Source organism: Nematolebias whitei, chromosome 8 (assembly GCF_014905685.2).
Source record: "Nematolebias whitei isolate Nwh7 chromosome 8, NemWhi1, whole genome shotgun sequence".
NCBI lineage: Eukaryota > Metazoa > Chordata > Actinopteri > Cyprinodontiformes > Rivulidae > Nematolebias > Nematolebias whitei.
In genome coordinates, this window is record NC_056505.1 from 38,286,225 (window position 1) to 38,297,957 (window position 11,733).

Sequence of the window (11,733 nt, forward strand, 5' to 3'; positions counted from 1 at the left end):
CTAAGCACTCATAACATAAAAACATTGAACATCAGCACAAACATGAATATGAGTCTGTGAGCAGATGTGCACGCATGAACACATCAACATTTAAACAGATCAGCAGCAACATGAAACAGATCAGCAGCAACATGATATGGTTTTTCACAGTGATTATTCTAGTTAGAGATTCATGAGTCTAACAGCCTCAGGGTAGAAGCTGTTCCTCAGTCTAGTGGTTCTACACTTAATGCTCCTTAATCTCCTTCCTGAGGGGAGTGGGGCAAAAAGTGTGTGTGCTGGGTGAGTGGGGTCCTTCATGATGCAGGTGGCCCTCTTCCTGCATCTGGAGGTGTAGATGTCTGTGATGGTGGGGAGACTGATTCCAACAGATTTCTGTGCAGCCTTCACCACTCTCTGCAAAGCTTTCCTTTCTGCAGCTGTGCAGCCTCCATGCCACACATTGATGCTAGAGCACAGGATGCTCTCCACTGCACACCTGTAGAAGGAGGTGAGGACTGAGCTTCCCAGACCAGCTCGCCTCAGCCGTCTGAGGAAGTAGAGTCTCTGATGAGCTTTCTTGATCAGGCTGGTGGTGTTGTTGCTCCAGCTGAGGTTGTCATTCATGTGTACACCCAAGTACTTGTAGCTGGAGACCACTTCCACCGCAGATCCTCTTATGTTCAGGGGGGTGTAGGTGTTTTTGTTCCTTCTGAAGTCCACAATCATCTCCTTTGTCTTCTTCACATTGATGTGAAGGTTATTCTCTCTGCACCAGCTCTCCAGGTGTTCCACCTCTTGCCTGTAGCTGGACTCATCATTGTTTGTGATGCATCCCACCACCGCTGTATCATCTGCAAACTTTACAATGTGACAGCCTGGATGGGTAGCTGCACAATCATACGTGAGCAGAGTAAACAGGAGGGGGCTCAACACACATCCCTGAGGAGAGCCAGTGCTGAGGGTTATGGTGGAGGAGGAGAGGTTGTGGATCCTCACTAACTGTGGTCTGTTTGTTAAAAAGTCTAGTACCCAGTTGCAGATGGAGGGGCTTAGTCCTAGTGTGGATAGTTTGTCCATCAGGGTTTGGGGGATCATGGTGTTGAAGGCGGATGTGAAGTCCACAAAGAGCATACGGACGTAAGAGTTTTTCTGCTCCAGGTGGTTGAGCGCAGTGTGGACCACAGAGGAGATGGCATCCTCTGTTGATCGGTTCTCACAGTATGCATACTGATGAGGGTCCTTGTTGATGTTGATGGTTGTTTTGATGCGAGTCATGACCAGTTTTTCGAAGCATTTAGCGACTATCGGGGTGAGGGCCACTGGCCGATAGTCATTCAGACCAGTCACTGTAGAGCTTTTTGGGACTGGGATGATGGTGGCAGTCTTCAGGCAGGTGGGAACTGTCTCCAGGGTAAGTGAGGTGTTAAAGATGTCTGCCAGCACCTCACAGAGCTGATCAGCACATTCCTTCAACACTTTTCCGGGGATGTTGTCTGGGCCAGTTGCTTTGTGCGGATTAATCCTCCTGAAGGTACCTCCTGAAGGTTAGTGTTATAAATTCATTAATCAACATTTTAAAAACAAAAGAAAGGTAAAATGTTTAATATGCCTGATATGTTTTGCAGTCTAACATTGATTTTGATTAACTTACAAGTTATGCACTGCATATTTAAGTTGTCAATGTATTTTGTTGGTTTAACACTAAAAATACTTAACAATTAACTACTGTTTATTGCATTTCATGGTAGTTCACCGTAAACTTAAGCTGATTAAGCTAAAAACTAAAAGGAGAAATATGTGAATGATTTGTATTCTTGAGAAAGAACATGGAATCTCATAATGGAACGGGAACAGAATGATTTACTTTCTGCACTTTATGCAGATTGGTTTTATAGTGACTCTGAATTCTTTGATCGTGATGGCGAGCCGAGCCCATGCGAACTGTGGACAGGTGTAAACGGTGAGGCCAGCCGGGACATCATTTTGCAGAAGAAACTTCACAATCCAGAAAATCCATCTTGGGTTACAGATAAGATTCCATACACAACACTACCTGGGTAGCAACGTTGCTAAAGAACTGAACTTTATTTTATTTTATTTTTTCATAAAGGAGAAAGAGCTCTATTTAATTTAGCTTGTATTTTATTTTTCACACATTTGTAAACAAAGTTTGTTTCTAAATGTTTGTTGGGAAGCAATAAAATAATCAGTTCAGGATTCAAGTGGTGTGACATCATTACTCTTGGCGGAACCTAGTAGATGTTTAGTGCCTGTTCCCTACTGGTCCACTTCAAGTGCGCTACACAAGCATGAAGGCGACAGTGGAAAGGAAAAAGTCTCTCATGAAGAAGAAACCTTTAGCAGAACCAGGCTCAGGACAAGCGGCCATCTGCATCAGCCGTGGGTTTGGTAGGAACAGATACACAATGGCAGGTCAATAATCAAGTTAAGATATAAATAATATTGAATGAAAACTATTCAATTTTAACAAATCATTTAAGGAAATGAGGTCAGTTTGTCCTCTAGTAGTCTAAGCTTAAGGCAGCATAACAAGCCGACCCTAATAATTGTAGGATTTATCAAAGAGGATAGTCTTCATTCATTCATTCATACAGGTTAATCCCATTGAGCCTCGGGGACTCATTTACGAGAGACCTGATTGCTTGTCTTAAAACTCTTAAAACTGGACAGTCAGCCCTATGAACAGAACCTGGAAGTTGGTTCCATAAGAGAGGAGCCTGATAACTGAAAGATCTTCCTCCCATTCTGCTTTTGGAAACTCTAGGGACTGTGAGTAAGCCTGCAGTCTGAGAGCGAAGTGCTCACTTAGGAAAATATGGAATAGGGATGTAACCGCACACTAAAATCACATTTCGGTTCGGTTCAGTTTCAGGGAGGGCTCAGTTCTGTAAATTTTCAGTACAAAAAAGGCCAAAATAAAGACTTACAAAATGTTTATTTTGAAAATATACCATACCTTACCAATTTATTTATATAGCACTTAAAACAGCAACAAGGCCAACCAAAGTGCTGTACAAAAGAACACAAACATGCACAGCAGACAGGAAAACATAAAATAGAAATACAGATACAAATAGCAGCAGAAGCTAACTAAAATGGCCAACAGAGTAGAGAACAGACAGGGCCAAAACAAATCACACCGTGTTAAAGGCAAGCGAATAGAAGTGGGTCTTCAAGCGAGACTTAAAGACTGAGAGTGTGGGAGCCTGCCGGACACTCAGTGGCAACTCATTCCACAGTCGTGGACCTGCAACAGAGAAAGCCCTGTCACCCCTGAGCTTACGACGGGTTTCTGGGACTGAGAGAAGCATCTGGTCTGCTGACCTCAGAGAGCGCGGTGGGACATATGGCTGCAGAAGATCAGTGAGATAGGATGGGGCGGAACTGTTCAGTGATTTAAAAACATACATGAGAATTTTGAAATGGATCCGAAGGTGAATGGGTAGCCAGTGCAGGGAGGCCAAAACAGGCGTGATGTGCTCTCTATAGCCTGTACCAGTTAAAAATCGGGCTGCAGCATTTTGGACCAGTTGTAGACGAGCAATGGAGGACTGACTGATTCCAAACAGAAGTGAATTGCAGTAATCAAGCCTAGATGTTATGAAGGCGTGGATCACTGTCTCAAGGTTCTTTTTGGAGAGTATAGGCTTCAGCTTAGACAGCCGTCTCAGCTGAAAAAAACAGGATTTTACCATCATGTTTACGTGACTGTTGAGTTTTAAGGACGGGTCCATTATCACCCCCAGATTAGTGACCTTTTGTTTCTCTAGCGGGGCTAGAGAGAAAAGGTCAATGTCATGGTTCATGAGTGAGCCACTGGGATGGAACAGCATGACTTCAGACTTCTTCTCATTGAAGCTTAAGAAGTTTAAAGCCATCCAGTCCCGGATGTCAGCCAGGCAGTCAAGAAGAGGCTGAATAGAGCGTGTGCCTCTGTGCCTCAGGGGGAAGTAAATTTGGCAATCATCGGCGTAGAAATGAAAGGGTATGTCGTGTTTGCGGAAGATAGCACCTAGTGGCAGCAGGTATAAAGAAAAGAGAAGGGGACCGAGGACGGACCCCTGCGGTACCCCCCACTGGAGCGCTGTCGATGCCGAACTAGAATCTTTGATATTGACACAGAAGGTTCTGTCAGATAGGTAGGGCCCAAACCATTTAAGGGCTGACCCTGTGATGCCCACCCACTGCTCCAGTCTAGAAATGAGGATCTTGTGGTCGATGGTGTCAAAAGCAGATGTAAGGTCCATTAGGACCAACAGCACAGAATCACCTGCATCTGTGGAAATGAAAATGTCGTTAAAAACCTTCAGTAGAGCAGTTTCAGTGCTATGGCGAGATTTGAAGCCAGATTGGAATAACTCTAGGATAGCGTGATCCCCCAAAAACTGTTTCAACTGAGACTCCACAATTTTTTCCAGTAGTTTAGAGGTGAATGGGAGTCTGGAGACAGGCCGGAAGTTGGACATGACTGAGGGGTCAAGGTTAGGTTTTTTCAGGAGGGGCTGGACAGCAGTATGTTTAAAAGTCTTTGGCACCACACCTGAGGATAAATTGCTATTCAGAATAGCGAGGATAAAAGGACCCAGGGTAGGAAAAACTTCCTTTAGTAGTCGAGGGGGGACCACATCAAAGGGGGAACCAGATGGTTTCATGCTGCACATTACCTGCTCCGGAGAGGACAGAGAGATGGGCTCAAAGTGGTCAAACACAGCCACACACTGAGATGGGATGGACAGATCATGAGCTGGTGGAGAAATGAGTGCCCGGGTGTTTGCCACTTTTTCTAAAAAGAAATGGAGGAAGTTTTCACACAGCTCAGTTGAGGCTTCCAGAGGTGAAGGCTCACTGAGGTGTAGAACTGAGTTCAGGGTGGAGAAGAGAACTCGGGGGTTGTGGGAGTTGGAGACAATTAAATCAGAGAAGAATTTACATTTGGCAGCTTTAACGGTTTTCTGATAGTGACGCCAACTCTCCCTTAACATTTGAAAAGACACCTGGAGCCTGTCCTTCCTCCACTTTCGTTCAGCTCTGCGACACTGCCGCCTAACGGCTCGGGTGACGTCATTCAGCCAAGGCTCTGATTTAAGTTTCGTTTTTCTGGTCTTAAGGGGAGCAACACGGTCCAGAACATTTAAACAGGCAGAGTTGAACTGAGAGGTTAGCTCCTCAGTGGTAAGAGACACCGGGAACTGTTCGATCCTCTCAGAGTTAAAACCTTCATTAAAACGAGCAGCAGTGAAACGGTTAATGGAACGCGTACGTGCAGGAACGCGCGTCTTAGCAGTAGGACAAGGGGGGGTGAAGTCAAACAATACAGGCATGTGATCTGAAAAAACATTGTCACCGATTTTCAAATTAGAAACAGAGACATCGCGTGTTAAAACGAGGTCCAGCATGTGACCATGTTCTTGGGTGGGGCCGCTCACCTGCTGAGCTAAATTAAAAGAGTCCAATAAATCTAGAAAGTCCTTCACTAAGGGCTTCTCCTGACAACACACATGCAAATTAAAGTCACCAATAAGCAAAAAGTGAGTGTATCTCTGTGTGATATCAGCCAAAAAGTCAGAGAATTCATTTATGAAGTCCTTAGAACGAGGTGGGCGGTAGATGAGCGCACACAGGACCGGAGGAGAGTGTCCAAGTTCAAAGGCGCTCAGCTCGAAGCTGGTGCGGGACACCGGGATGGACAACTGTTTACAGGCAAAGTTTGCTTTAAAAACTGTTAATAATCCCCCCCCGCGCCGACCTGATGGCCGCGGGGCATTGAAACACAGACAGTCCAGTGGTAGTAATTCCACCAAGGCGCTGGACTCACCATCAGAAATCCAAGATTCTGTGACGAACAGAAAATCCAACTCCTCATCTTTAAAAAAGTCATTGAGGATAAACGTCTTGTTGGAAACAGACCTTGCGTTGATTAAACACATCCTGATATTGTCCGACACAGGCACAGCCGTGGATGGAGACGCGGGCGCAGGTTATGAAGAACAGCTCCTCCTGGTCTGCTGGTGCGGCGCACAGGTAAACAACTCCAGGTGTTTCCATGGACTGAGCGCGCGGGCAGCTGGCCAACAGCCGGGCCCCGGGAGCACCACGGGTCAGAGAGGAGATGATCAGATCCAGAGCGAGTCCTGAAAGAATAATCCACTCTTTGCCTCAGTTTCACCAAAATCCCTGCATGCTTCCCACGACGTCTGCGACGTTTCCTCCATGGAGAAAGGCCAGGGTCACGCAGAAGGAACGCAGGAATCTCAGATAGGACCGGTGGGGGAGAGTGCTGGCCGCTGTTCAAAAACTCCGCAGGAATTTCAGCAAAAGTACGGAGCTCCAAAAGTGCCCGACGATCATACTGAAAATATGACTCGGCACACTGCACAAACCATTGTAAAAATAACAAAAATAAAATACAAGCAGAGAGCGAGAGACGGGCAGCCCTACACACCGGCGCCATCTTGGAGAAAAAACCAAGTTTCCAATATGCCAAGTAAAAAACATGTTTGTATAAAAATAAATAAAAAAATTCCCTGAAGAGGAAGAAGACTCAGTTGCTCAGTTCTCGGTGGCATCCCTCCTCATACTACAAACACCAAGAGGTAAAAAAAAATTGAGTTAATAGGATTATAATTTTAAATTAAAATGTTAATCTGATCACAATAATACAATATTAATACAATAACGTTACGTCTTCTTGAACGGCAATCATTTCTGGTGGTTGAATCTCTCGCTCATCATCATCAGGGCAGAGCTTTAAATCTGGGGTCGGTCTTGTTGACATCAGTTGTAGTTTTTTCTGGAAGTGCTGGTATAACTTTTGGGCTGAAGTGTTGATGTGATAGGATGCTTTAGGCAGCGGGGCTCAATAACTTTAAAGCCGGCATATCAACAACAGAATACAGACGTAGATGCAGAGCTTTAAAAACTCCTACAGCTTGTGTTATTGCTTTGGACCTATCTGAATTACCTGATAAAGGTTGTTTAAATGCTGCTGTTATCAGTGTTTGCACCAACCAAGCTGCTACTCTGTAGATGAGACGTTCACATTCGGTTGATGTTGTTTCAATTGCGTTAACAAGTTAGACGTGTTGCCTGCTGCAGATCCACTCTCCGTGAAACAACATTGACACACAGCTTTGGATTTGCACTTGTATTTTCCCATTGTTGAGTTTTAACAAGAAAGCCATAATGTTCCCAAACAGGAGACCACAACAAGATGAAAAGGTCTCCTGCTAAGCTGCTAAAACTATGCATGCTGCAAGATTATAGCGCCGTGCTGAAACACGCTTAGGAACTTTAGTTCCATGGCGCATAATCTCTCGTTAATAAAATTTAATGAGTGAAAAAAATAACCGAAACGGTACGCACGTGGACCGAACCGAACATGCTGTACCGAAACGGTTCAATACACCCACATGTACTGTTACATGCCTAATATTTTTGTCTCATTCATTTAACTGTGTTCTCTTTATCTATGTTGTGTGAAAATCTGATGATGATTTAGGTCATTTTTATGCAGAAATTTAAAAAGTTTTAAAGGCTTCCCAAACTTTCAAGCACCACTGTATGTGTGAATATAAAGTTATAATTGTGCCCGATGTTCATGTTTTCAGGGTTCCCTGCAGATGTTCAGCAGATGGTGCTGCTTAAAGAAGAAGCTCCTGAAGTACGGATGCTTGGTGTGGACCAACAGGATCCAGATACCCTCAACATAAAGGAGGAAGAGGAGGAACTGTGGACCAGTCAACAGGGAGAGCAGTTTTGTGTGAAAAACGAGACTGATGACACCGGGTATGCATTCACTGCTGTTCCTTTGAAGAGTGAGGAAGATGAAGCGAAACCTCTGTTTTTACAATTTCATCAGCACCAAGTAAAAGAGGAAGATCTTCCAACAAGCAGCTCAGTTGACCAGATGAAAACAGCAACTGATGAAGAGGACTGTGGAGGAGCAGAGACTACCAGGAACCCAGATCTAAATACTCATGGAGATGATTGCAGCTCTTCAGAGACTGAAGTCAGTGATGATGATGATGTAAATGACTCTGACTCTCATCTAAAAGACTTATCTGACTATGGATCAGAACCTGAAGACAGTGACAAAGACTGGAAGGAGAGCAGAGCTCATGAGTCAGGCGTACACACTGTCAAGAAGTCTTGCAACTTCAATGAGCATGGGAAAAAAATTCACAAGACAAGTCAGTCAGTGATGTCTTCAAGTTGTTTGATTATCAAGGAATGTTTTGATGTGAAGAAAACTGGAGGCTCAATCAAGAAAAAACATTCAAGACAGAACTCATTTAGTTGTAAAGACTGTGGGAAAAGATTTAACAGAAAGGGTAATCTAAAGACACACATGATAATTCACACAGGACAGAAACAATTTGCTTGTGATCTTTGTGGACAAAGGTTTGGACATAAGGCACATTTAAACAGACACATGGTAGTCCATACAGGACATAAACCATTTGCTTGTGATCTTTGTGGACAAAAGTTTGGGCAGAAGTCACATTTAAAAAGACACATGGTAGTCCACACAGGTCAGAAAACATTTGCTTGTGATCTTTGTGGACAAAGGTTTGGACATAAGTCAACTTTAAACATACACATGGTAGTCCACACAGGACAGAAAACATTTGCTTGTGATGTTTGTGGACAAAGGTTTGGACATAAGTCAAATTTAAACACACACATGATAGTCCACACAGGACAGAAAGCATTTGCTTGTGATCTTTGTGGACAAAGGTTTGGACAGAAGTCACGCTTAAACACACACATGATAGTCCATACAGGACCGAAACCATTTGCTTGTGATCTTTGTGGACAAAGGTTTGAACATAAGTCACATTTAAACAGACATATGATAGTCCATACAGGACAGAAACCATTTGCTTGTGATCTTTGTGGACAAAGGTTTGGACAGAAGTCACATTTAAACAGACACATGATAGTCCATACAGGACAGAAACCATTTGCTTGTGACCTTTGTGGACAAAGGTTTGGACATAAGTCAACTTTAAACACACACATGGGAATCCACACCAGAAGAAAGCAGTTTAGCTGTGAATAATAACCCTTGTTTTGTCTTTTTTAATTGCATATCATATCATAAAATAATGTATTCCTTTCAGTAATGTTTTTTTCTTTGTACCTTTCTTACCAAACTTTCAATTTTTATATTTGTCCAGTTCTTCACTCTTTTTTTGAGACTTTCTGTAAAAGTCTATTTCAAATCACCCCAGAAGAGGCACGTCTTTCATGGCTAGAGTCGCTGAGGACTCCTGCCTCCATGGTGGGTGACCGGTACAGACGAGCTTCAAACGCACAGTAAACAGTTAAAATGAGCTGCAAATACAGGAATGATGCAAACTCCAAAAAAAAACAACAACAAAAAAATAAAAACAAATGCAATAGAAAATATCTGCAATCACCGAAAATAGAGAAGAAACGCACAATCAAAAAAACAAATGCAAAGTAAAAATGCTGCAAATACCACAAACAATAAAAACACCAAAACAACTGCAAATAAGATAAGCTGCAAACTCAAAAAAATGGAAGTTCAACAGACCACTTCGGGGGCTTGACCACCAAGTCAAATAGAACCAGAACCCCTGTAAATACATTTTAGCTGAGCGGCCACTTTCTAACCCCAAGATACTTGAACTCCTCCACTTGGGGAAGGACCTCCTCCCTGACCCGGAGAGGGCACTCTACCCTTTTCCGGCTCAAGACCATGGCCTCGGATTTGGAGGAACTGATCCTCATCCTGGCTGTGTTGCACTCGACTGTGAACCGCTCCATCGAAAGCTGTAGATCACGATCTGATGAAGCCAATAGGACCACATCATTTGCAAAAAGCAGATTTGCAATCCTAAGGCCACCAAAACGGATCCCCTCAACACCTTGGCTGCGCCTAGAAATTCTGTCCATAAAAGTTATGAACAGAATCGGTGACAAAGGGCAACCTTGGTGGAGTCCAACTCTCACCAGGAACAAGCCCAACTTACTACCGGCAATGCGGACCAGGCTCTGACACCGGTCATACAGGGACCTAACAGCCCGTATCAAAGGGCCTGGTACCCCATACTCCCAGAGTACCCCCAACAGGGTTCCCCGAGGGACGCGGTCGAATGCCTTCTCCAAGTCCACAAAGCACAAGTAGACTGGTTGGGCAAACTCCCACGCACCCTCCAGGACCCTGCTGAGTGTGTAGAGCTGGTCCAGTGTTCCACGACCAGGACAAAAACCGCACTGCTCCTCCAGAATCCGAGGTTTGACTATCCGACGGACCCTACTATCCAGAATCCCCGAATAGACCTTACCAGGGAGGCTTAAGAGCGTGATCCCCCTGTAGTTGGAACACACTCTACGGTCCCCCTTTTTGAATAGGGGGACCACCACCCCGGTCTGCCAATCTAGGGGGACTTCCACGCAATATTGCAGAGTCACGTAAGCCAACACAACCCTACAACATCCAGAGCCTTAAGGAACTCCGGGCGAATCTCATACACCCCTGGGGCCCTGCCACCGAGGAGCTTTTTAACCACCTTGGTGACCTCAGCACCAGAGATTGGAGGGCCCGACCCAGAGTCCCCAGGCTCCGCTTCCTCAGTGGAAGATGTGCTGGTGGGATTGAGGAGGTCTTCAAAGTATTCTGCCCACCGACCCATGACATCCCGAGTTGAGGTCAGCAGCGCACCACTCCCACTATAAACAGTGTTGGTTGTGTACCGCTTTCCCCCTGAGATGCCAGATGGTGGACCAGAATTGCCTCGAAGCCGTGCGGAAGTCATTCTCCATGGCCTCTCCAAACTCCTCCCATGCCTGAGTTTTTGCCTCAGCGACCACCCGAGCCGCATGTCGCTGGACTGCCGGTACCCATCAGCTGCTTCCAGGGTCTCACAGGTCAAAAAGGCCCGATAGGACTCCTTCTTCAGCCTGACAGCATCCCTCACCGACGGTGTCCACCACCGGGTTCGAGGGTTGCCGCCGCGACAGGCACCGACAACCTTGCGGCCACAGCTTTGGTAAGCCGCCTCGACAATAGAGGCACGGAACATGGCCCACTCAGACTCAATGTCCCCCACCTCCTACGGAACATGTTCGAAGTTCTCCCGGAGGTGGGAGTTTAAACTCTGTCTCACAGGAGACTGTGCCAGACGTTCCCAGCAAACCCTCACAACACGTTTGGGTCTGCCAGGTTTGACCGGCATCCTCCCCCACCATCGGAGCCAACTCACCACCAGGTAGTGATCAGTGGACAGCTCCGCCCCTCTCTTCACCCGAGTGTCCAAGACATGTGGCCGCAGATCAGATGAGACGACGACAAAGTCGATCATCGAACTGCGGCCTAAGGTGTCCTGGTTTCAAGAGCACATATGGACACTCTTATGCTTGAACACGGTGTTCGTTATTGACAATCCATGACGAGCACAGAAGTCCAACAACAGAACACCACACGTTTTCAGATCAGGGGTGCCGTTCCTCCCAACTACACCCCTCCAGGTCTCACTGTCATTGCCCACGTGAGCATTGAAGTCCCCCAGCAGAACAAGGGAGTCCCCAGGAGGTGCACTTTCCAGTACCCCATCCAAGGACTCCAAAAAGGGTGGATAATCTGAACTGCCGTTTGGTGCATAAGCACAAACGACAGTCAGAATCCGTCCTCCCACACATAGGCGGAGGGAGGCCACCCTCTCATTCACCGGGGTGAACCCCAACACACAGTTACCAAGATGG